This window comes from Mesocricetus auratus, unplaced genomic scaffold (assembly GCF_017639785.1).
Source record: "Mesocricetus auratus isolate SY011 unplaced genomic scaffold, BCM_Maur_2.0 Super-Scaffold_100003, whole genome shotgun sequence".
Taxonomy (NCBI): domain Eukaryota; kingdom Metazoa; phylum Chordata; class Mammalia; order Rodentia; family Cricetidae; genus Mesocricetus; species Mesocricetus auratus.
Window position 1 is genome coordinate 67,309,756 of NW_024429188.1, and position 25,737 is coordinate 67,335,492.

The window sequence follows — 25,737 nt, forward strand, 5'->3', positions numbered from 1 at the left end:
CACTGCTTTTCGAGGTCTGTTACATGGGGTGATTTTTGTGACATTCCCTGGCTTCCATCACAGTGATATGCTCTTTGGCCACAAAACCCTTTCAGTTGCAGCTGAAAATAGTAGCCATCCATGTTCCCACAGTTCTGTAGTGAGGAAGGAGGTGGGCAGGGTAAACGTTTGCTCTTTGATTGTCATAGATGGAACGTCTTCTCAAAAAGACTACTCCTTTCAGAAGCCTTTAGGGGAGAAGCCATTTCGAGGGTCATAAAGTCATGGACAAATCTTGGAGTTCCCTTTTTTCATGAATAAGCTAATTAGCAACTTTAATTACAACTGCGAATTCTTTGACATTCAACATAGTACATTCACACTTCTAATATCAAGGGCATGATCCTAGGCCTAAAATCCTGCCTAACTAAAGTTGATCAGTAAAACCATCTGTGCCTACTCTTTTCTCTGTACAAAACTATGAACTTTTCAAGTGAAGAAAAGAGAAATATGAAATTTTAAAATTATTAGTTTATTACAAAGTATAGAGTTATTGATTTATCTATTTTATGTACATTGAAAATTTTAGTATAAATTCAAGCACTACATGATTCTAAATATTTGTAGGAACTGCAATCATGATATGTTGTTTTATTCTTATTGTAACTTATTTGTCCTGACTTTTACTTTATTGAGTAACTGTGCTAGAGGAATTTTTCATAGTTTTTCAAAGTAGCAACATCCAACATTATTAATAAACTGCATTTGTGGCCATTTTCATTCATTGCTGTTCCTATTCACATTATTTGTCCCTTTGCAATAGTGAATACAATCATGAACCATTTTATAAGCTTATCATTGGGTTATGGGTCTGAAAGTATTCTGTTGCTTATCTTAGTTTCAGAAGGGTCTGAAATTAATCAATAGTTTTGATTTAAATGACTATCATCATATCCTTTCAATTACAGATGGCATTGATGAAAGATATTCCTGTTATATATAGTAGTAAATATTCTTGCATATATTATATATGACAGTCACAAGGGCAAAAAGAAACATGAACTTTGAAATCTCACGTTTTTGGATTGTGGCTGTGCCACTATCTTTGTGATTTTAGGAAAGATTTTGTTTTCTCTGGCCTTGAATTCCTTCAAGTGGTAGTGGGATTGTCCAATGTCGTATTTCCCTTTTTCTTTTGTTCCAGGTATTTAGAATGTCTGCATTTCTTAGCCTCTTTGGTTTGAATTGTTGTGGCCAATGAACTGTGACGGAAGCTTTTTGTTACTTTTTGGCTATCATGCATAATTTCTGGATTCCCTCTACTTGGAAAAAGAAAGGGGGAAACAAATGTTTTTCTCACAAACAAAAACCAGTGGAATTTCAAGGAAGGAATCTAAGAGATAACTGGTTACAAAATTAGCAGGAAAAACAGGAGATATTGATGCTTGACTAATCTAATTGAAGTCATTCATTGAGAGGCCGGCCTTAGACAGAAATGAATTATTCCATTTTCACCCATACATGTACTTTGTATAACTACTTAATTTCAAAGTAAATAAACAAAAGACATCCTGAATCTTCACATGATGAGTATCTTGACACATATGTTGAAATGCCAAAGTTTTGCAGCATTGTTAAAGTATAAATAGCAAAACTATTTTATGGTACATAAAGTGAAATGTATATGTATAATTATACATATACTGTGAAATGATTACTACAATAGAAATAGCAAGTCTATTATTCAAGATATTTAGCATCTTTATGGTAATATCCCTTAATATCTACTGTATTAGCAATTTTAGGTACATGGCACACTACTATAATGGATTTCTGCTAACTGTGTAACAAATCTGTACTGAACATACTGATGAAAATTTTGACCAAAAGTTCCTCATTTCCAACTGCTCACTCACCTCCATTTCCTGGCAACCACTACAAGTTCTACTGCTTTAGATCTTATACACGAGTGAGGGGTGAGTAGCATTTGTCTTTCTGTGGCTAACTTATTTCACTTAATGTGATGCCCTCTAGGTTTATAGGTATTGTTATTCATAAGAGTATTTCCTTTCCCTGTAAAGATGAATAGGATTCCATCATGTGTTTACTTATGTATTTGTGTGGAGTCCTTTATAAAATGTGTTTAGCCACTGAAGAAAACTTGGGTTGATTAGATGTTACTGTGAATAGTGCTATAATAAGGATGGGGTATATTTACTTTTTATATCTCCATTTAAATAATTTGCTATACATATGCATCTCCAGAAGTTTGATTGCTAATTGATGTAGCACCACCACTTTCAATTTTTTGAGGAATCTCCATAGTGGTTTTTCATAAAGGGAGAAGTAATTTACCTTCCCACCAACAATGTGCAAGAGCCAACTTTTCTCTTCATTACTTGTCACATTTTTTTGCTTTTTGAGGAAAATTATTCTAACTTGTGTGAGACAATATTCCCTCTAAAATTGAAATATCAATTGTTTTCTTTTTCTGCCTGAACCCCTAATTTCCTTTGTTTATGCCAGAGTACATGTTTATAATGATGATTTGGAGCAGTAACTCAAAGAAACTTAAAAAAAAAGGTTTGTAGGATCAAATACCATCCTAAAATTAAGATTTGCAATTGTCTGTACAAATTGATATCTAGGAGGGCTCTGGCCAGAGTCCTTAAACACAACATAATCAGATTAATATGACAATCTTCTCATGATTATTTTAGATATTATGTAATGCATGTTTATATAAGAACAATACATTTTACATCTTGAATATCTAGAATTTAGCTAATTAATTTAATTGTAATTTACTTTAAATTTGTTTTTGTTTGGCATACAGAATAATGGGTTTCATCATTTCATCATTCTACATTTACTTCTTTTGGTGTTTATTGCTCATGAGACTAAAAGGAGATCATAAAAAAGAACACATGCATGCAAGTTCCCTTTCAGATCCTCAGGAGCTGGAGTTACAGAAGATTGTGAGTCACCAGACATGGGTACTGGGAACTGAACTCCAGTCCTCTGGAAGAATAGTCCTTGCTCTAAACTGGTGAGCCATCTCTTTTTCCTATCAAATCCTTCTACTTTCAATCAGCCTTATATAAGGCCTTCTGCAATTTGGCTTGGGACAATTAATTCCCAATTTTCTGAGAAAATATTTTAGTACCAGTATCCCTCTCACAAGAATAGCATTCAGTGAAGCAGAATTTAAAACTTGTTGGAAAGGTCAGGATCTGAACCAGAGCCTCACTAAAGTTTCGCATGGATTAAGATGCTAAACCTTCACAACATAGTGTTTATTTGTAAGTTGTTAAAAGTAGTTTTTAAACGTACTCATCCCAAAATCATGCTACTTATACAAGGTAAAGTATGTGCAAATTACTAAAATTTAGGCATTCCAATGTGTTCGCATATATGAAAACTTTGTACTGTATAACATAACCATGTACAGCTTGGATTTTTCAGTTAAAACTTAAACCTGTCTCGTGAGGCCAAGGAAAAGGGCTGAAGTTTTCTAATGAGTCTTGAACATTATTTTGTCAATGTATCTTTGATATCAGAGAATCTAAATGAAACAAGTGAATTGAGAAGTTTAAGTATTATTTCCTATATGCATGTGTCAAATCCAGGTCTTGAAATGAGTTACATGACTACATATGACATGACCAGTTCAGGAGCAAACAATTTTCACCTTATGAAACTCTTAAGTGTAAGGTCCACATGACGACAGGAAGAAAAGAGCCTACCCCATGATAATAGCAGCCACATGACCAGAGACCGAAGTATCCATGACTTTGGACTTACCTAGTAACACTGGGCTCACCACACAACTGCGTAATAATAGTCCATGTAATAACAAAGTCTCACAGAGCCAAAACACTAATTTGCTAAAGTTTGCAGAGTCTGATAATGAGTACAAAGTCTTCTGCCACTTGAAACTATAGTCTATGTGTTCATGTTCAAATGTCTTATAGGCAATCAGTCTTCAGAGCTGCAAGAATATACATGAATTACATGGCACTATCCTGGATTGGATGAGCCTCATTCATAGAAATAATGTTAAATACAGTAGCATTATCAGGATTTGCATGCTCACATAATTTAGAAATCTGATTGGTCCACATTAGGATCCACTTCCATGCAACAATTTACAGCACATGGATGAATTTGGTTGATTCTACTCTCCTTAAATAGCAAATTGGATTTTTACTAATGATGTGAAATATGTATTTGATATATGAATATGTGACAGATGCATAGCAATGACAGTAGCAGTGAAATAGGCCATCCATAAACAGATTAACTGATGATGCAATAGCAAATAGTCATGAAAACATATATATGAATAACATTACACCAATTGATCAGGTTATATTTAGGAATATATATATACATATGATCTGTAGATATACATATTTACTATATAAATGTATATATAGTGCATATGTATATATATGTATATATTATATATATGCACCATGCAACAAAAATTAGCAAGGATGCTATGAATTTGAAAGGGAGCAAGGATGGGTTATGGAAGTTTTTTGAGACAGGAAAGAGAAGAAAGAAATTTTGTACCTATATTATTATCTCAAAAAGAAAAGAAAAAACTATTGCCATGTTGTATGAAGTACTGAGACAGCCTAAACAATGCATAAAGGTTGTCACTGTTCATTTCAAGGAGACTTGCACTAAATCAGGAAGTTTTGAATAATTTGAACTTTCAAAAGGTACACATAGTTATTAGTGTGTGCCAGATATTTTAAAAGATGAAAAGCTAACTCATTTATTTGCAGAAGCTCTGGGACAGCTACCTTTGTTCTAATTTTATGGACATACAGGTTAAAGCATGGCGATAATAACTTAAACCTCGTAGCCGAGAGATTCCAAAATTTTTAGGTGGCAAAATTTTTAGTGTTAGCAAAGAGCATTCTTTCCAATTCAGTCTCACTAGTTCTGACAAGCTGGAAAGCCAAACTCAGTCACTGAAAAGTGGAGATCATCTCTAAAATGCTATTTAAATCACTTTTTAAGTGTCAGTAATTAAGACAAATCAAAACTGAGTCTAATTAAGGACCTTGGGAGATTTGATTTAATGTGCAGATATAAATTTGCCATTACTGTATTAAATATTTGCTTATAAAATGAGATTTTATATAGAAGATTCTGCATGAAAATAGCTCCTTTAACTAAATTCTGAGAAAAGCAAAGCAACAGAAGCAACTTAAGGGAGAAGGGTGATTTTGTGTGTTATTGTTTTAGCCATTTTTCTTTGTTTTTAATTTTTATTTTTGAGGTTGTAATTTAGTAATAGCATTTCTCCCTTTCCTTTCCTCATTCCAAAACCTCCTTTATGCCCCTACTTGTTCTCTTTCAAATTCATGGCCTTTATTTCAGTAATTTTATTGCACATATTTATGTATATACATACATATTCCTAAATGTAACCTACTCAGTCCATATAATGCTATTTGTATGTGTGATTAAAGAGATGACCATTTGGCACTGGAGAACCAATTGTTGTGTTCTTTCTTGAGGAAGATGACCTCTCCTGATCCTAGTTTTACTCAGTTGTCTATAGAGTTGTGGTCTCAGGGAACTTTCCATATCCACTTCAGCATGCCCACAGTCATCCTTGTTCAGCTCACATTGGACAGTCAGGTTAGTGAGATTTTATGGGTGTAGCCTCTGACATTCCTAGGAGACAGAATTTCACAGAAAACTCCCTGATCCTCTGGCTCTTTCAGCATTCTCACCCCTTCTTTACAACGTTCCCTGAGCCTTAAGTGTGAGAGAGTTTTGTAGATATATCCCTTAGGACTATGCTCCACAACTCTCCATTTTGAATGTTTGTGGCTAACTTTAACTGTCTCTGTTTGCTGCAAAAAGAAATTTCCTTAATTCCAGGTGAGGACTACACTTACCTATGTGTACTAGGACAAATGCTTATATTATAATTAGGGATTATGCTGGTGTAATAAAATGGTGCTTGTAGGTTCTCCTCGGAGATCCATGGTTTAACTAGCACTGAGTAGTTGAGTAGGTTTCTAGTACCAGGCATGCTTTCTTTCTTCCTCAGCTCATCTTAAATCTGATTGGAAAACTGTTGGTCATCGCCAAAGTGTGGGTACCACTACTGCACCCAAAGGACTATTGTGTCATACTGGTCATTGATGTAATTCTTAGGCATCATAGCTGGGTAGGACTGATGGTTGTCTCCCTCCTTTGGAAGTCTGGATGGCAACTTCTGGTATCATTAAAGCTGGTCCTCAGGGGTATTTGGGTAAATTCTAGCTCATTGTCCACTGGGTCCTGAGTGTGAAGTGAAGAGTGTCTTCAGCAATAGGGAATTTCCTTCCACCTCTTGGGGGGGGGGGGGAAACCAAGGACAATGTAAATAGGCTGCATGATTTGGGAGTCTCTTGAAAAGCCCTGATCAACAACTCAAAAGAGGGTTTCTCATGTCTAGTATTGGTATTAGGGGTATTGTTAAGTGGTCTTTGGCTTTTGGAGAGAACACTGTCAGTTCAAATGAGAAAAATTCATTAAAACTATAAATATATATACTGTGTGCATGTTTGTGTGTGTATGTATATATGTATGTATATATGTGTGTACATAAATATGTGCATGCATATACTTATATACAGAATTATATATTATACACTTTTTATTTTTAGGTAAGTAGTTAATAGTGTGAGTCCTTGTGTCTTTTTCTGATAGTCTTAATTTTTTGATAGTCTTAATTTTAATTAATTTTTTCTTTGACAGTTTTCATATATGTAAGCAATACATTCTGGTCACACTCATCTTTCCATATTTTCTTATCCTCTTCCTAATCCCAAGAGTCCCCATACTCCTCACTTCAAAAGCTCATTTCACTTTCTTATTTTTTGTTTTGTTCTTGTTGCTTGTGACACACAGGGTTTGAGCAGGGCCACTTCAATAGGCGTGGGTGAGGGTGAAAAGCTATCCATCTATCTATCAGAGGGTGAAAAGCTATCAGAACATGTGGAAGTCACCAGTGGCCGCCTCATTGAAAAACAAGTTTGTCTACTTCATTCATCCCTGTAACCATCATTTAATCCCTGGATAGGACCCCATGAACCACTCTGTATGTGGCTAAGCATATATGGACATAGTTTTGTGCAGGTTTTATGTTGGCAGCAACAGCTGTTGTGAGCTCATAAGTACTATGGTTATATCACACCCATTAAGACATAATTTGATGACACTTTTTGCTATCATCCAGCTTCTACATTCTTTCTGTTTCCTCTTCTTCAATATTCCTTGAGCCTTAGATATCCACTTTATGGCTAAGCACTCAATAGTCACTTGCTTTCAATACCTGGACAAGCCATTAATCTCTACATTAACCATAGTTCTCTTCAAAAAGGAGCTTCTTTGACGAAGGCCGAGGACAAAGCTAACCTGTGGATATAAACACAAATGTTTAGGAGGAAGCTTGGCAATATGCCCATTTATCAATAAAAATAATAGTTCTGTCTCCAGTGGTTTTGACCTCCCAAGTCAAGGACTTTTGACCAGGTCTATAGTATCAGCAATAAACTTCTATTTTACTGAGCAGACCCCAGATCCAATCAGAAACTAATTGGATAATGGCCCACCATCAATATTCATGTCAGCATCATATCAGTAAACACTTCTTTGTCTGGTAAGTTGTTTATACAACATGGAAGGACCAGAACTGAAAAAGACCATTGTTGATTTTTGTCCCCCAGTCTCTTGAAGAGCAGCTTTCTGCACCATGGAGAAAGCTTTCAGCTCAGCTCTAGTACAGTTTATTTGTATTCAGCAAGATGGACTAAGCAGCCAGTTTTAGTGGACAAACAATAGCAAAGGCCATAATTTGTAAAGTTTTAAAGGCCTCTAGTACCACTCTGTCAAATAATTCTTGTGAGGTGTCCCAAACCTGTCACTGAGATTTTTAATTTAATACCCCAGTTCAGTATTAATATTGTCTTAGTTTGGGATTTTATTGCTCTTCAAAAGACACCATGAGCACACCAACTTATAGATAACAACACTTATTTGAAGGTTGATCTCTTATAATTTCAGAGGTTGAGTCCATTATCATCATGAAGGGGAGAGTGGCAGTGTGAAGGTAAATGTGGTTCTGGAGCTGGGAGTGCTACATCTTGCAGGCAACAGGAAGTCAACTGACTGTCACACTGAGGGAAGCTTGATAAAAAGAGACCATAAAGCCAGCCCCAACAGTGACACACTTCCTCCAACCAGGCCACACCTCCTAATAATGCCATTCCCTATGGGGTCAATTTTCTTCTGAACCCTCACATTCTACACCTTGTCCCGCAAAGGCTTATAGCCACATCATAATGCAAAAATTACATTCAGTCCGACTTCAAAAGTCCCCATAGTCTATCACAGTCTCCACAATATTTAAAAGTCCAAAATCCAAATCCCATTGTAAAAATCAAAATGAAAAAGTAGATCACATATTACCAACATATAATGGCACAGAATATACATTCTCATTCCAAAACACATGGAAAGAGAGCATAATGAGGAAATATTGAACCAAAGCAAAACCAAAAACCAGGTGGGCAAACTCCAAACACTGCATCTCCATGTCTGATGTCAAAATGCTCTCCACATCTCCAATTCCATTCAGCTTTCTTAACTACAACACACTTATTTTTCTTGGTCTAGTTCCACTCCCTCTTGGCAGCTGTCCTCAGCAGGTATCCCACTACTCAGGCATCTCTTACATCTTGAGTTCTCCAAGTCAATCCAGGTTGAAACTTCACAGCTTCACACAATGACCTCTCCACTAGGCCTCCATTCAGGGACGACCCTGACACATGACTGATCTCAACAACTGTCCTTAGGCATGGAGACATCTCATATAATCCATTTCTCCATCCTTAACTGTAAAGCCAGATCTTCATGTCAGAGCTGATCTACTGCTAACTGGGGCTAGAACATGGCCCCTTTGCTTAATTACATCCTTGCCATTTTTCTGTTCCCTTTAGTGCCTAAACTTGGCTCTCCTTGAACTTGATCTTTAGACCAGGCTGACCTCAAACTCAAAGATACACCAGCCTCTCCACTTCCACTGCTGGGATTAAAGGCATGCACCACCATAACTGGCTCTAAAATTTTCTTTAATACTTTTCTACAAATTGGAAACTTAGCTGGGTAGGATCTTGCCCTGAGATCACTACTTCCTTTATTCCATTCATTACTGTGTTTATCTCCTTGAACAAAGAAGTTAGTTCCATTCCTCTTTTTGATGTTTTTCTCCTCAACATGTATTTCTTTTTGTAACTTGCCATGCTCAGCTTGCTAGTTTTCATTACAAATCTTCATTACAGTTGCCATTAATATCCAAATGACAAAGTCTGTACTAATCTGTTGTGAGATTTCTTCTGCCAATGGAATTAAGCCAAAACTCTTCACTTTAGACTCAGGCAGACACTTCAGACAAGAGCAAAAGGCAGCCACTTCCTTCACCAAAATATCACAAGAACAATTTCTAGGCAACATATTAAAGTTCTTCTCTGAAACCTCTTAAGCCAGCTTCCAATATTTCAAATCATTATCAACACCATTGTCTTCCATTCTCCTACTTGTATGCCCATTAAGCAGTTCTTTAAAGTCCGTATTATTCCAAACAAAAGGATGGTCATGCCTATCACAGCAATTCCCCACTCCTGGTTCCAACTTCTGTATTAGTTTGGTTTTTTAGTGCTGTGAATAGAGACCATGGCCACAGCAACTCTTATAAAGAAAACATTCAATTGAGTGTGGCTCACTTATGGTTTCAGAGGTTATCATCATGAAGGGGAGCACGGCAGTGGGCAGGCAGACAGGGTGCTGGAGCTCAGAGTGCTTCATCTTGCAGGCAACAGGATGTTTACTGTCACACTGAGGGAAACTTGAGTTAAAGAGACCACAAAGCCTGTCCCCACAGTCAAGACACTTCCTCCAAAAGGGCCACACCTCTTAATAGTGCCACTCCCTTTGGCGGCCATTTACTTTCAAACCACCACAGGTATTTATCATCAGTATGAGGTACCGCCACTAAAAGTCTTTAAAAACTATATTTTTAATTAGCTTATAGGTCATTTTTATATGACATCTTCAAAAAGCATTAGGTTAGGTAAATGGTCCCCCTATACCTCAACTTCTTCCCACCTAACTCCATTCCTATTAAAACCTTTCTACCCCAAACATTGCCTCTCTCTATTTTCATACGACATATATTATACCATAATCCTCTTTCCCACCAAAAGCTTTTTTTGCACCCAGGGCTCTTCTGGCATTCTCTATTTATGAGGATTTATTTTTAAAATGTAAACCTGTAATCTACATACAACAGAAAAGAACATGTGGCTCTTAAACTTCTAGGTCGGTGTTAACTCGCTTACTACTTGTCATTTGTTTTCTTAGCATTAGCCTTCTGACTGGAGTAAGAAGGTATCTCAAAGTAGTTTTAATCTGCATCTCCTTGATACAAAGGTATTTAACAATTTTTCAGATATTTTCTTGGCTATTTATGCTTTTCCTTTGAAAACTACCTGTTCAGTTCATTAGCCCACTTAAGGATTGGAAGATTTGTGTTGGAGTGCTTAGACTTCTTTTATGTTCTAGAATACTCCTCTGTCCAATGCATAGCTGGCAAGATTTTCTGCCATGCTGTGGGATACTTTATTGTACAAGATCCTGTCTGCCATTTATTGGTCTTACTTCCAGTGTTCCTAGAGTCCTGTTTAGAATGTTCTTGCCCATGATAATGTGTTCAAACATGCTCCCTACCTTTTCCTCTCTCAGTTTCAGGGTACCAAGTCTTATGTTGAAGTCCTCTATTTGTTTGAGCTTATTTTGTGCAGGGTGAGTTATAAGGATCTCGTCATTCCTGCATGTTGACATCCAGGTTTCACACCACCATCTGTTAAAAATGTCATCTTTTTCCAATATGTACTTTAAATGTCTTTGTGAAAAATAAGGGGGCTGTGGGCACATGGACTTCTATGAGGGTCCTCAATTCTCTCTCATTGTTCAAATCATCTGCTTTTCTGCCAGTACCACACTGTTTTCTTCAATATGGCTCTTTATTAGAACTTGAAATGAGGTGTGGTGATATTTTCTATAATTTTTTTATTCAGCGTGTTTGACAGTTTTCCATCTCTCATGTTTATGCATATGTTTTAAGATATTTTTCTATGTCTGCTGTGAATGGTTCATAATTGTGATTGGAATTGTATTGAATTTATCAAATGCTTTTGGTAGGGTGGTCATTTTCAGAGTACTAATTCTTCTAATCTAGGAGCATGAAAGGTCTTTCCATCTTGTAACATCTTCCAAAATTGCTTCCTTCATTGTCTTAAAGTTTTCAGCATAGCAGTCTCTTGTAGCCCTCACTAGACCCAGGTTTGTATATTGTGTGTGTGTGTGTGTGTGTTATTGTAAATCGGACTGTTTCCCTAATATCTTATTCAATATGAATGTCTCTCATATGTAGGAAGACTAATGATTTTTGTGTATAAATTTTGTGCCATGCCATTGAGTGTTTATCAACTCTCAGAGAGTTTTGATGTAGTTGTTAGAGTATCTTATATGAAGAATCATGTCAACTGTGAATAGTAATACTTTGACTTCTCCTTTTCCTATCCCCTTCATTTCCTTCTCTTATCTTATGCTATATTAGACTTCAAACAATATATTAAAGAGGAGTGGAGAAAGTAGAAATACTTTTATTGTTCCTGATCTTACTGTGAATGCTTTGTTTTCTCTCCATTAGCATGATATAAGGGATATAGGTCCTTGTGTAGCTTTCGTTATATTAAAGTACACTTGCTCCATCCCTAGTCTCCCTATGACTTTGGTGATGACAGATATTACATTTTGTCAAAGACTTGATTTCATTTTGTGGTCTTTCCATGGTGTCCCAATCTCTCTGATGTTCTATTCACACACACACACACACACACACACACACACACACACACACACTCACGCACACACACAAGCATGTATGTATTCATGTATGTATGTAATGTATGTATGTATGTATGCATGCATGTATGCATGCATGCATGTGTCATTATTCTTTGCTGAATTCCTCTATCTTATTTTTAAGTATTGATACTGTTTTCCACATGATCCATTCTACTGGTGAGACTTTCCCCAAAGCTTTTTATTTGGCTCATTGACTTTTTCATTTCCAGCATCATTTCAGCTTGGGTTTTCTTCAGTAATTCTGTCTCTTTATTGAATTCTATTTCATATCTTAAATTGAGTTCCTGATTTTATTTAGCTTTCTTTTGTTCTCTTTGAGTATATTCATGTCTTATTTGAGTCATTGAACATAGATATAATAATTCATTTGCATTCTTTGTCTGGAAGTTCTTCTGAGTCAATCTCATTGGGGTCATTATTATGGGTTTAGTAGTTTTTGGAGAAGATGTGTTGTCTTGTTTTTGTTTCTGCACTGTAATTTTTGCATCTGGAGTTAGTTTGGCTTTTGGTTTTGTTTTATTTTTACTGTTTTTCTATTAGAGTTATCTTTTTTTCTTTCAGGGCAGTCATTTACAATGTTTGGGAGAGGACTAAATAGTAGTACAGTCTAGGTATCTATTTCTTGTATTTTTCCTCGGGACAACAACCTCTACTCTTCTTCTTCAGATATTCAGCTACTGTCTGAAATAAGTTGCTATCCAAGGATCAACAAACTGTGGCTAGTCCCTGCTTCTCCTACTGTCTGCTGTGGTTCTCCATACAGGGATACTCTACCCTGAGTGAGCTCTGGCACAATGGCCACTTCTTCAAGCTCCTGTGTTAATATGATTCTCTCAGCACCTACACACCTTACCCTACATCATCTCAGGCCTTCATCCAGCTTCTGTAGCATAGAGGGCCTGTGTGTATATATGCCTTACCACTTCAGACCCTTTTTTTTGGTCTACCTCCACCTTGTGTTGTAGAATTCCTCTTCCTGTGTGCCTTGCCCTAGATCAGCTCAAGCCTCCCTACTCTGTGTACGGCTTCTGCTGTTAAGTGAGGAATTTCCATGCTTCAGCACCTAATTTTAGTTTAGTTTTGATACCCTGTCTGTGTCTTCAGTTTCTGTTGTGAGTTGTAGAACTATGAATTGCTATGCAACTTATCCTGGATCACTTCAGACCCACTCCCTGAGACTACACATTCTTCTGTGAGTTGCAAAACTGCCAGCATCACTTTGGTAAGCTGTGAGACAGAGAAAATCCTTCCTTGATTTGCTTTTGTCACAACAATAGTAAAAGTCGTTAATGCACTTCTCAAAATCTGATCAAGTAACAAGCAAGTCTTTTAACACATGAGCCTTTGGGGGAATATTTCTAATTTAAATCATAACAAATTCTGGTGAAAAAATGACAGAATGCAAAAATAAGATATATAATAAAAACAGAAAGATATTCCTATTATTCTAAGTAAAATAATAGGAATAAAAATACAGTGGCTTTAGAAAATAAAAAAATAGGTAAGAAATCAATAGTAGAGATAGGTGGAAAACCCAGAAAGACCTGTAGATTAAGCAATCTACTTCTGAATAGCACATAAATGAAAGGGGAGATCTTAAGGGAAATTTGCAAGGATGTTTAGTGACAAGGTGAATGGGAGTATCAATTGAAATGCAATATAAACAGAAAGGGCTAAAAATAAAAATTAGAATAGAATCAAAAGAAATTGAAAAGCAGACATCAGAGGGGAAAAAAATCAATGAAAGCAAAAGCTGGTTCTTGGAAAAGATAATAAAATTTCCAGCTAGACTTCTTTTCTTTAACCCAAGGGGAAAAAAGAAAAAAATAAATACAAAGTATTATGTACAAGAAGGGTCATCATTATTGATGTTATAAACATCAAAAGGGAAAATTATTTTTATCCTGAAATAAGTGATTAAATTTAATATTTGGATCTTAAAAATGGATAGTAAAAGTATGAATAACTTTGTGCTCAGACAAATGAAACATAGATGAAATCCACTGATTTCCTGAAAGGATAACAGTAGTTAAATTCACATACTGAAAAGTAGATAGCTCAAGTATGTCTATAATAATTAAAGAAATTAGAGCTAGGAATGGTGGTCTATACCTGACCTCCTAGCTATTGAGGATATTGAAACAGGAAGATCTTAACTTGTAAGCCTGTGTGGATGACATAGAGAGACTTCTTCTCAAAACAATTTAAATTGATAGTATTTTAAAACAGAAATGACCAGGAACATATGGTTTTACTAGGGAGGAAATGACACTAATTCTCTGCAGTGTTTTTCAGGAAAATAGAAGGCAATATATTCTAATATACTTTATTAAGCAAAAACTATACTAATCAAACACAGGCAAAGGTTCTAAAAGAGGAAAAAACTATAGATCAATACTTCTTAAGAAAATATATGACAAATTCCTCAACAACAAACACATTAACAAATTTAACATGACAATATATAAAAGGAATTATACATCACAACAAATTGTGATTCATTTCAGGGGAATGAAGTTGGTTTAGAATTTGAAAATTAGTTAATGCTATTGATCAAGATAAGAAGTTAAATAATTAACTGGGTATGTAGCTTTATATGTTGAGTGTTCATCAAGGATGAATAAGACCCTGAGTTCCATCCCCATATAAACTGTGTGGTGTCAAGTGCCTATAATCCCGTAACTTGGGAGGTGGTTGCTGGAAGGACCAGAAGTTCAATGTCATTACTCCATAGCAAATTTGATGATAGCCTGGGATACATGAGCCCCTATCTCAAAAAAATAAAATTAAATTAAAAATGATATCAATCAATGCAGAAAAATTGTTTGCTTGACAAAATTCAGTAAGTACCCCATGTACATATATCCATATACACATATATCATATAGTTAACATCTGACTTAAAATGAGAAACTAGAAGCATCCTCTCTAAGATCAGGAGCAAGACCAATCCTAATCAAAATGACAAAGGAAATAAAAGATATTTCCTAAAAAGGAAATAAAAGATGTGAAAGAACTATAACTATCTTTGTAACCACGTGAAATAATTTCATGCAAAAATTCAAAATACATCAACAACAAAAAAATTGCCATAATAATATTGCAGCACACAGCAATAATTTCCAAATATTCTTTTCATATACCGTTTCAATGAGGAAATTTTTCCCACAGTCTCTGGTATTTGAATCTTTGGTCCTCAACTGATAGTGTCATTTGGGATGCTAAATGGTATGGCCTTGTTGGGAGAATTATGTCACTGGAGGTAGGTTTTGAGTGTTTAAAGGCTTAAACCATTTCAGTTGTGCTTTCTCTGCTTCCTGCTTATGGTTTAAGATGTAAGGGCTCAGCTTCCAGCACTAGCTGTCATGCCTGTTCCTTCCGTGCCAGGGTGGGTTCTTATCTCTCTGGAACTGTAAGAAAGATTTTTCTTTCTATATGCTGCCATGGTTGTTAGTATTCAAGCATCCGTCCTTGAGGCTCTGACAGGATAAGCCCTCAGGTGCAGACACTAAGAGCACCACCTGTGCGCATTCACTATGTTCCCTTTTGAAAGGGCCCTGTCCACCTCCCATCCCTCTCTCTCTCTTTCTCTCCTTGTCTCTGTTCCTCTCTGTCTCTGTGTCTCTCTCTGTGTGTCTTTGTGTCTGTGTCTGTCTGTCTGTCTGTCTCTCTCTCTCTCTCTCCCCCCCTCCCCCTGTCTCTTCTCTTCTGCTACTCCTGTTTCCAGAGACCAGTCTCCCCCTTTCCCTCAATAAAAAACCCTCCATCTGAGCTTTGTCACATGCTGTCTTTCTCTCACGCCGCTTTCTTAAATAAAAACAATGGTGCTTTATCACAGCAATCAAAAAGTCACTAAACAACTGGCAATGGAAATTGGAATGGGAAATGTATAATATAACACCATTTACATTATTACCAATGAAACTAAATCAATATAAAACTAACAAAACATGAGAAACATCTCTATGGGGAAAAACTGCAAAACACTAATTAAAGAAATAATATAAAATACCTAAACAAGTGGAGAAACAGTCCATGTACATGCACAAAAAATATTTTGACATGAGTTCTTCCTAATTTTTTTCTATAGAGTTCAGCAAACTGTGTTTTAAATATTGAGAATTTATTTTAGTGATGCCAGAGAGACCAGATCATTATGGGTGGGGCCACCTCTGGGCAGAGAGTCCTGGGTTGGAGCCTTGAGTAGTAGATCAGTATTTATCCCTGGCATACAAATGGACTCCCATCCAACAATCAGAGATGCACTCTTACCCTGAAATCTTGGGGGAGGGTCTAGGCCCTGCCCTGGATGAAATGACAGACTATGGATACCCCCATGGAGGGCCTCACCCTCCCTGGGGAAATGAGGAGATATTGGGGAGGATGGTGGGAGGGCACGGGAGGAGGGGAGGTAAAGGGAGAGGGACCTGGAATTGACAGGTGAAGCAACCTTGTTTCTAATTTAAATTTAAATTTAAAAATTATATATATATGTATATATATATATACATATATATATATAATAAAGCAGACTGAGTTAACCATGGGGAGCAAGCCAGCAAACATCATCCCTCCATGACCTCTGTATCTGCTCTGCGTCTAGGTTCCTGTCCTTTGATGATGAAGTCTGATATTGAAGTATAAGCCAATAAACCCTTTTCTCTCCAAAAAAGAGATAATTTATTTTAATACATGAAAAACAAAGTTGAAAGTCTGATATGGTTCCACTGGTGACTACATTATCATAGTTCTGTGTGATAGCTTTGTGTGTATAATAAACAGTGTGATATGCCAGGCATTGGTGGCGCACACCTTTAATCCCAGCACTCAGGAGGCAGAGGTGGGCAGATCTGTGAGTTCAAGACAAGCCAGTTCCAGGTCAGCCTCCAATGCCACAGAGAAACCCAGTCTCGAAAAACCAAAAATAAATAAATAAATAAACAGTGTGATATTAGCCAAATAATAGATAAATGGCTAATGGAGGTTAAAAGGGAAAAACCCAAAATTCAAATATTGAAAGCAGTATGAACTGTACACATTACTCGTTGACAAAGGAGCAAAGGCAATTAAACGAAGATACCCTTTTCAACAAAAGGCATTGAAATAATATGTTATACCAATTCCCACCCCGAAATGAATCTTTCATTCTTCTCATACAACTCAATGCAATGCGTGAAGTCATATCTAAATCAATTAGAGAAGGAAATAAATGTTTACAAACAGAAAAGAACAAGTCAAATAGCTCATTTGCAGACGATTTAAGTCTATACATAAATGACATCAAAGGCTCTACCAGGAAACAGGTACAGTTGACACACGTTATTAGCAGAGTTAAGTTAGAAAATCAATATACCCAAACCAGAAGTCTTCTTATATTCAAAGGATAAACATACTTAGAAAGAAATCAGGGAAACAATTACATTGATGATAGGGAGCCAAATTTCTATATATACATTGAAATCTTTAAAATACCAAATAAAGAAATTGAAGACCTTCCATGCTCTTGGGTTGGCAAAATTAACCCAGCGAAAATGGCATCTTAAATAATAATTTGCAGATGCAATATTATTCAAATCAAGACTCCCACACAATTATTCACAGAAATTGAAAAACAACCTTAAAATTCACAAGAAAGTCTAAAATATTCTGATAGTCAAAACAATACTGAACAACAAAATCCCTGCCAGAGGTATCACCACATTTGATTTCATACATACTTGGGAACTCAAAAGGCTTATTTATGTCAAGTGAAATTGTTGAGGGAGAGAAGAGTCAGCCTACAGATTGGGAGAAAATCTTTGTCAACTGGCAGACCATTAGCAGTGTCTAAACACAAAAAGAACTCAAAGAACTAAACATTAAGAAAACAAACAACCCATTTTAGAAATGGACTATGGAGCTGGGCAGTGGTGCTACACACCTTTAATCCTATCACTATAGCTGTAAAGGCAGGCTCTGTGAGTTCAGAGCAAGCCTGGTGAGTCCCAGGACAACCAGAGAAACACTGTCTAAAAAAATGAAAAGAAGTACTATAGAATTGAACACTGGGTATTCAAAAAAAGAATTACAAATGGCTAAGAAATGTTTTTTAAAGTGTTGTATGTCCTAACTCATCAAGGAAATGAAAATTAAAGCTAATTTGAGAATTCATTTTATCTCAGTCTTTCAGAATAGTTAATATCTAACTGTAAAATAAAGAATAACCATACTACAACCCACAGTCCCATATAGACTAGGTAACAAGGTAGGTTCATCCGGGGACAACCAGATCTCCCTGGGAAGGGAAATAGAAGAAATTTTGTGAGCAGATAGAGGGCTGGTGGGGATGGGAACATGAGCGATCAGGTGGGGGTGGGGGCAGAGCAGGAGAGTACTGAAAGAAGCTACTGCAGGTGGTGCATTTCGAGATCAGGTAAAAACCTAGTAAATGGGAATCTCCCAGGAATCTACAAGGAAGACCCCAGCTTAGACTCCTAGCAATGGCAGATATATAGCCTTAACTGGCTAATGCCTGTGATCAGATTGGTGCCTAGCCTGGTTATCATCAGAGAGGCTTCATCCAGCAATTGATGAAAACAAATGCAGTCTCACAGCCATACACTAGGAGGAGTTAGGAGGAGAAAGGTTTTAAGAACCAGAGGTTGAAGGGCATCACAAGAAAACTTACAGAATCAACTAACCTGGGCTCATAGGGGCTCACAGAGACTAAACCAACAACCAGGGAGCCTGCATGGGACTGACCTAAGTCCCTTATGTATGTGTTGCAGTTGTGTAGCTTGGTCCTCTTGTGGCACTCCTAACGGTGGGGACAGGGGTTGTCACCAACTCCTTTACTGGCTTTGAGTCACCTTGCCCAGCCTATTTTTTTTTAAATATGATGCTATTTTGTTTTTTTGTTTTTTATTATTTTTTTATTTTTAAGTTTAAAATTAGATTAGAAACATGGTTTGTTCATAAGTCAGTTCCAGGTCCCTCTCCCTTTCCCTCCCCTCCTCCCATGCCCTCCCCCCAACTCCCCCATTATCTCCTCATTTCCCCAGGGAGGGTGAGGCCCTCCATGGGGGTGTTCATAGTCTATCATTTCATCCAGGGCAGGGCCTAGACCCTCCCCACAAGAGTTCAGGATGAGAGTTCATCTCACATTGTTGGATGGGAGTCCAAAGTCCATGTGTATACTCGGGATGAATACTGATCTACTGCCCAAGGCTCAATAGATTACCTAGGCCTCCTCACTGACACCCCCATTCAGGGGATCTTGATCAGTCCCATGTTGTATTCCCAGGCATCAGCCTAGGATTCAAGATTTAACCCTTGTCAGGTCAGCTGTTTCTGGGGTTAAACCAGCCCAGTCTTAACTCTTGTGGGGAGGGTCTAGGCTTGTGTGTTTGAGGGGGGTAACAAAATTCTTACAGGAGTGAGGGTAGTTTAACAGAGGTGAAATAAAGAAGGAAAGAGGATTACTAAGGGTAGAACTGTTTAAGAGTACAGTAAGAAAGTATAGATAATGGAGTGAGGAGAAGGATAATCAACACAAAACATAAAAATCTGTACAGAAACCATTTTATAAGCTTATTTAAAAATAAAAATTTAAAGAGTTTGAATGGAGTTGCCCTATATGGGAGGGGGTCTTCCAAGTAGCCATAGATCATTAAAGAAAAATCCCAGTGATGCTGTGGGATACCTCCCTGTGAATTGTTTTTCAGGGAATCCCCAGAGGCCCACAAGATACAAAACATTATCATTACTCCTGTCTCTTATAACAGAATTTGATGATAAGATTCTACTGTGGCCAAGGAACTACAAACTTATTCAGACAACACAGAAGCTTTCACCCTGCTAGCTAGCTTTCATAGTGCCAGACGTTACCATGCAGGTGCTGCAAAAGAAAAGGTTTCAGCAGTCTCATCCAGCCCATGAGATGTGCCCACTGAATCCGATGCTGGCATGAACGTAATGAACATAAGTAGCTGATTTCTGAATGCCTTTGAGGCCTGCTCCACAGAAAAGAACTCACACCTTATATGATACTCTAAGTCTACTCAAGAACTTCTGAATGGATAGATCATAGACTTAAGGGTAGGGTGAACCCACTATAATTATTTTGTAAAATGTACATGTGTTGAAAATGCCTTAACACTCGTGTTTGCATCCATTTATTAGTGCTACTCTCAGCTCTCATCAGAAAAGTGCATTAATGCAGCACGTGACATTTAATGCAGAGACTCTGAAGTGGTCAAAGTACATACAATTTGGGATGGGTGAGTTCTTAGCCATAAATGAAGCATCCATATCTGTCTCTCCAAAACTCAATGGGGCATTCTGGAAGAGGGGGCAAAAAGAACAGGAGAATCAGAAAATAAATAGGTATGTTGCCAAAGTCATTTCCTGACATGGTCATCACACTCATGAACTCAACTGTACCAATAGTTACAGTCCTAGTTAGCTTTCTATTCTTGTGATAAACATTATGACCAAAAGAAACCTGGGGAGGAAAGGGTATCTTTCACCTTACCTTACAGATTATATTCCATCATGAATGAAAATCAGGGCAAGAACTAAAACAGAAACCTGGAGTCATGAACTAAATCAGAGATTAAGGAGGAATTCTGCATACTGGCTTGCTCTGTCTTCTCTCTTATACAACCCAGGATTGCCTGCCAAGGGATATACTCCCCCACAGTTGACTGGACCATCCTACATTCATTATTAGTCAAGAAAAAGCCTTACAGACTTGCCTGCAGGCCAATCTGACAGAGAAATTTCCACAGTTTAGGTTCTCTCTTCCTGCATGACCCTAGCTTGTGTACACAGTACACAAAGGCTGTACAGGATTGAGCCTACCACCATGTAATCATGGAAGGGAAAGGAAAGTAGTCCTCCCTGATGGACTACTGACAATTAAATGGTGACTGGGTTAAGGAATATCACTTTTTAATGATATAGCTACTGATAAATTGTCTAATAAACAACATCCCACCCATATTCATGTAAGTAAGCATAATTAAACTCAGTGGGGAATATACATGGACATGCACAAACACACATACACACACATGACTTCAAAGTAGGAGAGGGACTTGTAGGAAGAGTTTCAGTGGGAGATGATGGGGGAGAGAGAGGGTGACAGGAAATAAAAATGGCCATAACTCATTATATGTACATTTATAAAATTGACAAAGAATGAAAAATAATTAAATACAAAAATTTTGATAGACCTTCCAACATGCATAAAAAATTTATTCAAAATAGACCACAGATCCAAATTAAAACACCAAACTACAAAAGCTAGAGAAAGCAGCAGTTGGAAACACAGGTGAACTTGTGTTTTACAGTGGCTTTCAGATACAACATCAAATGCAAAACCAAAAAATAAAAGTAAAGATCAGTAAAACTGAAGCCAAATTACTAAGGAAACAGTGGAAATACAAAATTACTAAAGATTCTCTATCATTAATAAAAGTTAAAAAGCACTAAACTTTCAAAAAGCCTCTCTGCAAACCAGAAAAGCAAGGAACAGACTAGGAGAAATTACTTGTGGAGCACATATGATAATGTATTGGTATCCTAAATAAACAAAGAACTAGGAAAACTCAAAAATGAAAAGCTTAGGTGAGCCTATACTAGTCTTGTTAACCTCACTGCCTCATGCCTCATTTTCATGTCAGGCTGCTGTTTAATTTTCCTGCATGTTCTGAGAAGAACTGAAAACAAAACCAAACAAAAAACAACCAACTAAAAAGCAAGACATTGATTTTGAGTCATTTGCATCCTCACCCCTAGAAACCTCTTTGGGCCCTCAAACTGATGGTGTTGTGGTATGACTTTGCAAGGAACTATTCATTCAGTTACATTTTTGACCACTTTATGAAAATTTATTTAATTCATATAGCCATAGCTATGCTGATTTTAAAATTACATTTATTTGGAGGGTGTCATACATGTGAAAGTTGGAGGGCAACCTGTGCAAATCTGTTCTTTCCTTCCCTTCTGTGGGTTCCAGGTACAGAACTCAGGTGGTCAGTAAACATCTTTACCTGTTGTGCCATCTCACCAACACTTAATGAATATTTTCAGTTGCAAATCATAAGTGATAAACATTTTCCCATTTGGGACAAATTAGGCTTCATTCACTTAGTAGGCCTCTTAATAAGCCAGCACTAAAAAACTAATTAAAATATCAACAGTGAGAAGATAAATATTGGAAATAAGAATGAGTAAAAGATTAGAATAGGAAAATAATGAAAAGATATACATAGGTTTCAAATAAGTCTATGAAAGATCCTACTTTCATAGGCCTCTAGAGAATTGCAAATTAAAATGTTAATTTAGAAACTTGAAATGCTAACAATACTGACTGTTGGTGAGGATATAGACTGCAGGAACTATTACTTACTTCTATTGAAAATGAAAATGGAAAATGGCATCACCATTGAAAGACACCATGGAAGTTTTTTACTAGGCTAAATATAGTCTTAGCATACTAGTCAACAAATGTACTCTTTGATATTTACTCAATGACTTGAAAATTATGTCTACAAAAATATCACGCACAAATACTTATTATAGCTGCTTTATTCACAATTACTCAAACTTGGAAGCAACCCAAATGTCCTTCAATGGATCAAGCAAACGATAGTATTCCCACACAATGGGGTTCTATTCGGTGATAAAAAGAAATACTGTCTCAAGCTAAACAAAGAAATGTAAATGTACATTGCTAAGTGAAATTATCCTGTCCCAAAAGGCTCAGTACTGTATAATTCCAAGGACATGGCATACTGGGAAAGACAAACTAATAGGATAGCAAATGGGTCAGTGGTTGCCAGATATCCTAGGGTAGGCAATAAGGGATAACATGTATAGCACAAAGCATGTTTGGTACAATGCAATTATTGTGTGGTACTCTTAACAATTGGTATACAATACTACGCATTTTTCTCAAAGGAGCAACACAAAGATTAAGCCCTAAACCATGAATTTTAGTAGTAGTGTATCAATACTGGGTCATCAATTATAATAAATGTATTGTACTAATATAGTATGGTGATGATAGGGCAAACTGTCTATATAGCCCTGGAAGAAGGGGCTATGTATTAGTTTGCTTTCTGTCTTTGTTAAAGTTTCTATTGCTGTGATAAAAACACTGTAACCAAAACTAACCAAAGGGTTGTGAAGGAAAGGGTTTATTTTATCTTACAGTGTGTAATCTATGATGCAAAGAAGTAATGACAATAACTCAAGGCAGAGAAGTAAGGACAATAACACTTGCAGGCAGGAACTGAAGGAGGGGTGCTGCTTACTGGTTTGCTGTCCACAGCTTGATCATTAATCTCATTTTGTGGCTTTCAAAGCCACCTGCCCAGTGGTGGCACCATTCACAAAGAGCTGGACTCTCAAACATGAATCATTAGATAAGAAAATGCCCTACAGACTTGCCTACAGGTCAATCTGATTGAAACATCTTTTCAATTGAAGTTCCATCTTTTAAGATAGCTTTAGCTTGTGTCAAGCTAGAGAGAGAGAGAGAGACCAAGAGAGAGAGAGAGAGACAGACAGACAGAGAGAGAGAGAGAGAGAGAGAGAGAGAGAGAGAGAAGAGAAAGAAAGAAAGAAAGAAAGAAAGAAAGAAAGAAAGAAAGAAAGAAAGAAAGAAAGTTACTGACTGCATGGAAATCCTGAATTGAACTTTCTGGTCAGTTAAAAAATAAATCTAAAACTGTTCTGCAAAATGAAATATGCTTCAAAGAGAAATCAGTATTAAGGGGAAAAGTCAAATGGTAGAAGAGTCTTTAAAGACATATACAAGAATGATAGAGGGAAAACACTGACCGAATTTAGGAACTACAACATATATAAGAAATGGGAAATGACTCAGTATTTCCCAGGAAAAGTGAACATAAACTGGTAGCAGAAAAACCCAGCTAACTTGACTGAGAAGATTTCCATAAGGCTTACTTACTAATTAGTCATTGACAGTAGAACATATGGGGGCCCAAGGGTGCAAAAATAAAAAAAGAACATGTTTTTAAAGCCATATGTCAGAAGCATTCAGCCTTCTCAATTCCTAGAAAGCTCTATCCTGGACAGAAAGTTACTTACCCCTGTTCCTTGCTCATGATTCATTTTCAGGGAATCTTATAGACCAAGTGATATTAGGGATGGTTGAGAGAGAGGTAGCAGGATTAAGAGGAACTTCCTTCTAATCTCATGAAAGTGCCTCCATTTAGAATAAATTACCACGAGTCACATTAAGTTATCAGCTCATCAAACAAGCTAAGGAACACATCCAACTGATATGGAGAGGATTCTAATGTGAGTATGCTTTCATGACCCTTCATTGCCCCGTGTCTCAGTAGCAATCATGATGTCTATCACTCAGAAATAAAAAGTGACATACTGTGACATATGTGCTCATTACACTGGTGAATGAGTGCTGAAAACACAAGGGGAAGATCATAACAGGCTGTACAGAGACATGCCCAGTAAAGAGGGAAACGCACTAGATGAAAAGAGATGAGTGCAGCCAAAATAAACAGACACAACAAGCAAAGAAATATAGGAGGTAGCTCATAGTGGCAGACAAACAAGAAAGAAAATAGACAAATACATGAGTAGAAATCCCAATAGAGTAAGATGCTGACAGAAACCTCACAAAGGTGTCAAAAGATGGTAATAGATGAGGTTGAGCTGCAAGGCAATGGGAGAAGAGGGAAAGAAGGCTTTATAAGGAGATAGTATGTGTGCATACTATAGGAGCTGTGTAGAAGAACATGGAGAAAGAAGGATATACAAGGGGGAATTATTATGGTTTGAATATTTCCTCCCAAAGTCAGGTTGAAAGAAATTGTCACTGTTATGTGCCGTGGGCCTCCAGCCATCAACCAGATACAGCTGCCTCAAAGACTCATAAGAAAAGATGTGACTCAACCCTCATAGAGAGTATGTGACTTTGGACCACCCTGCTACCTCTGCCAAATTCCAGAAACAGACCTGTGGCTTATCTGCCGAGTCTAGGGTGTAGGCTTGTACGATAGAAGGTAGAATGAGAAGGTTAGATGCGACCCCCGGGAAGGGACCCCCAACCCGCGGGGGTGAGGTGATGAGGGTCGCTACTAATTTGCTGGGCCTTCAAGAGTAGATCCGATCTGGAAAGTGAACTTCAAGAGGTTAATGGAATCAGGCTCAAGACAACGTTCGCTGATCAAGAGCCTTTATTTTTTGGGGTGCACTGGAACTCATAGAGGAAGGACCTCAGGGGGTGGTACAAGCATGTCAATCAAGTCTCAACTCAAATATACACCAAATACGGTAAAGACAAAGCTGTAATTTTCCATCAGTCATCAGTTGCATTCCACAAATGCTTGTCAGCATAAGTCAGGTGCAGGAATTAGGGAGGGGTAGGAAGTATTCAACAGAACACTTTAATCTTTTGTTAACAAAGACAATTACTCTGTAAGGGTACTTCCCCCTGGCTAGGCGGGTGGGCTGCCCTGTGTAAATTTAACTTTTATGGTTAGCCTTTTCCTTTGTCTCAAGGGCATGTGTGCTCGCAGTCACATAGGCAGAAGGCCAAGAAACGGTTGACAGACTCCATTTTGTTCAAGGTTCTAGCAGTCCCCAACATCTCCCCCTTTTCTATATAGTAAAAGAAGAGAGCAATTGGGTGAAGTGCCTGTCTTAGGTTACCTGGTGGGCTTCCAGTTCTGGACATGGCGAGAGAGGATACGAATTAAGTTTTTGCCGGCAATGTTTAGA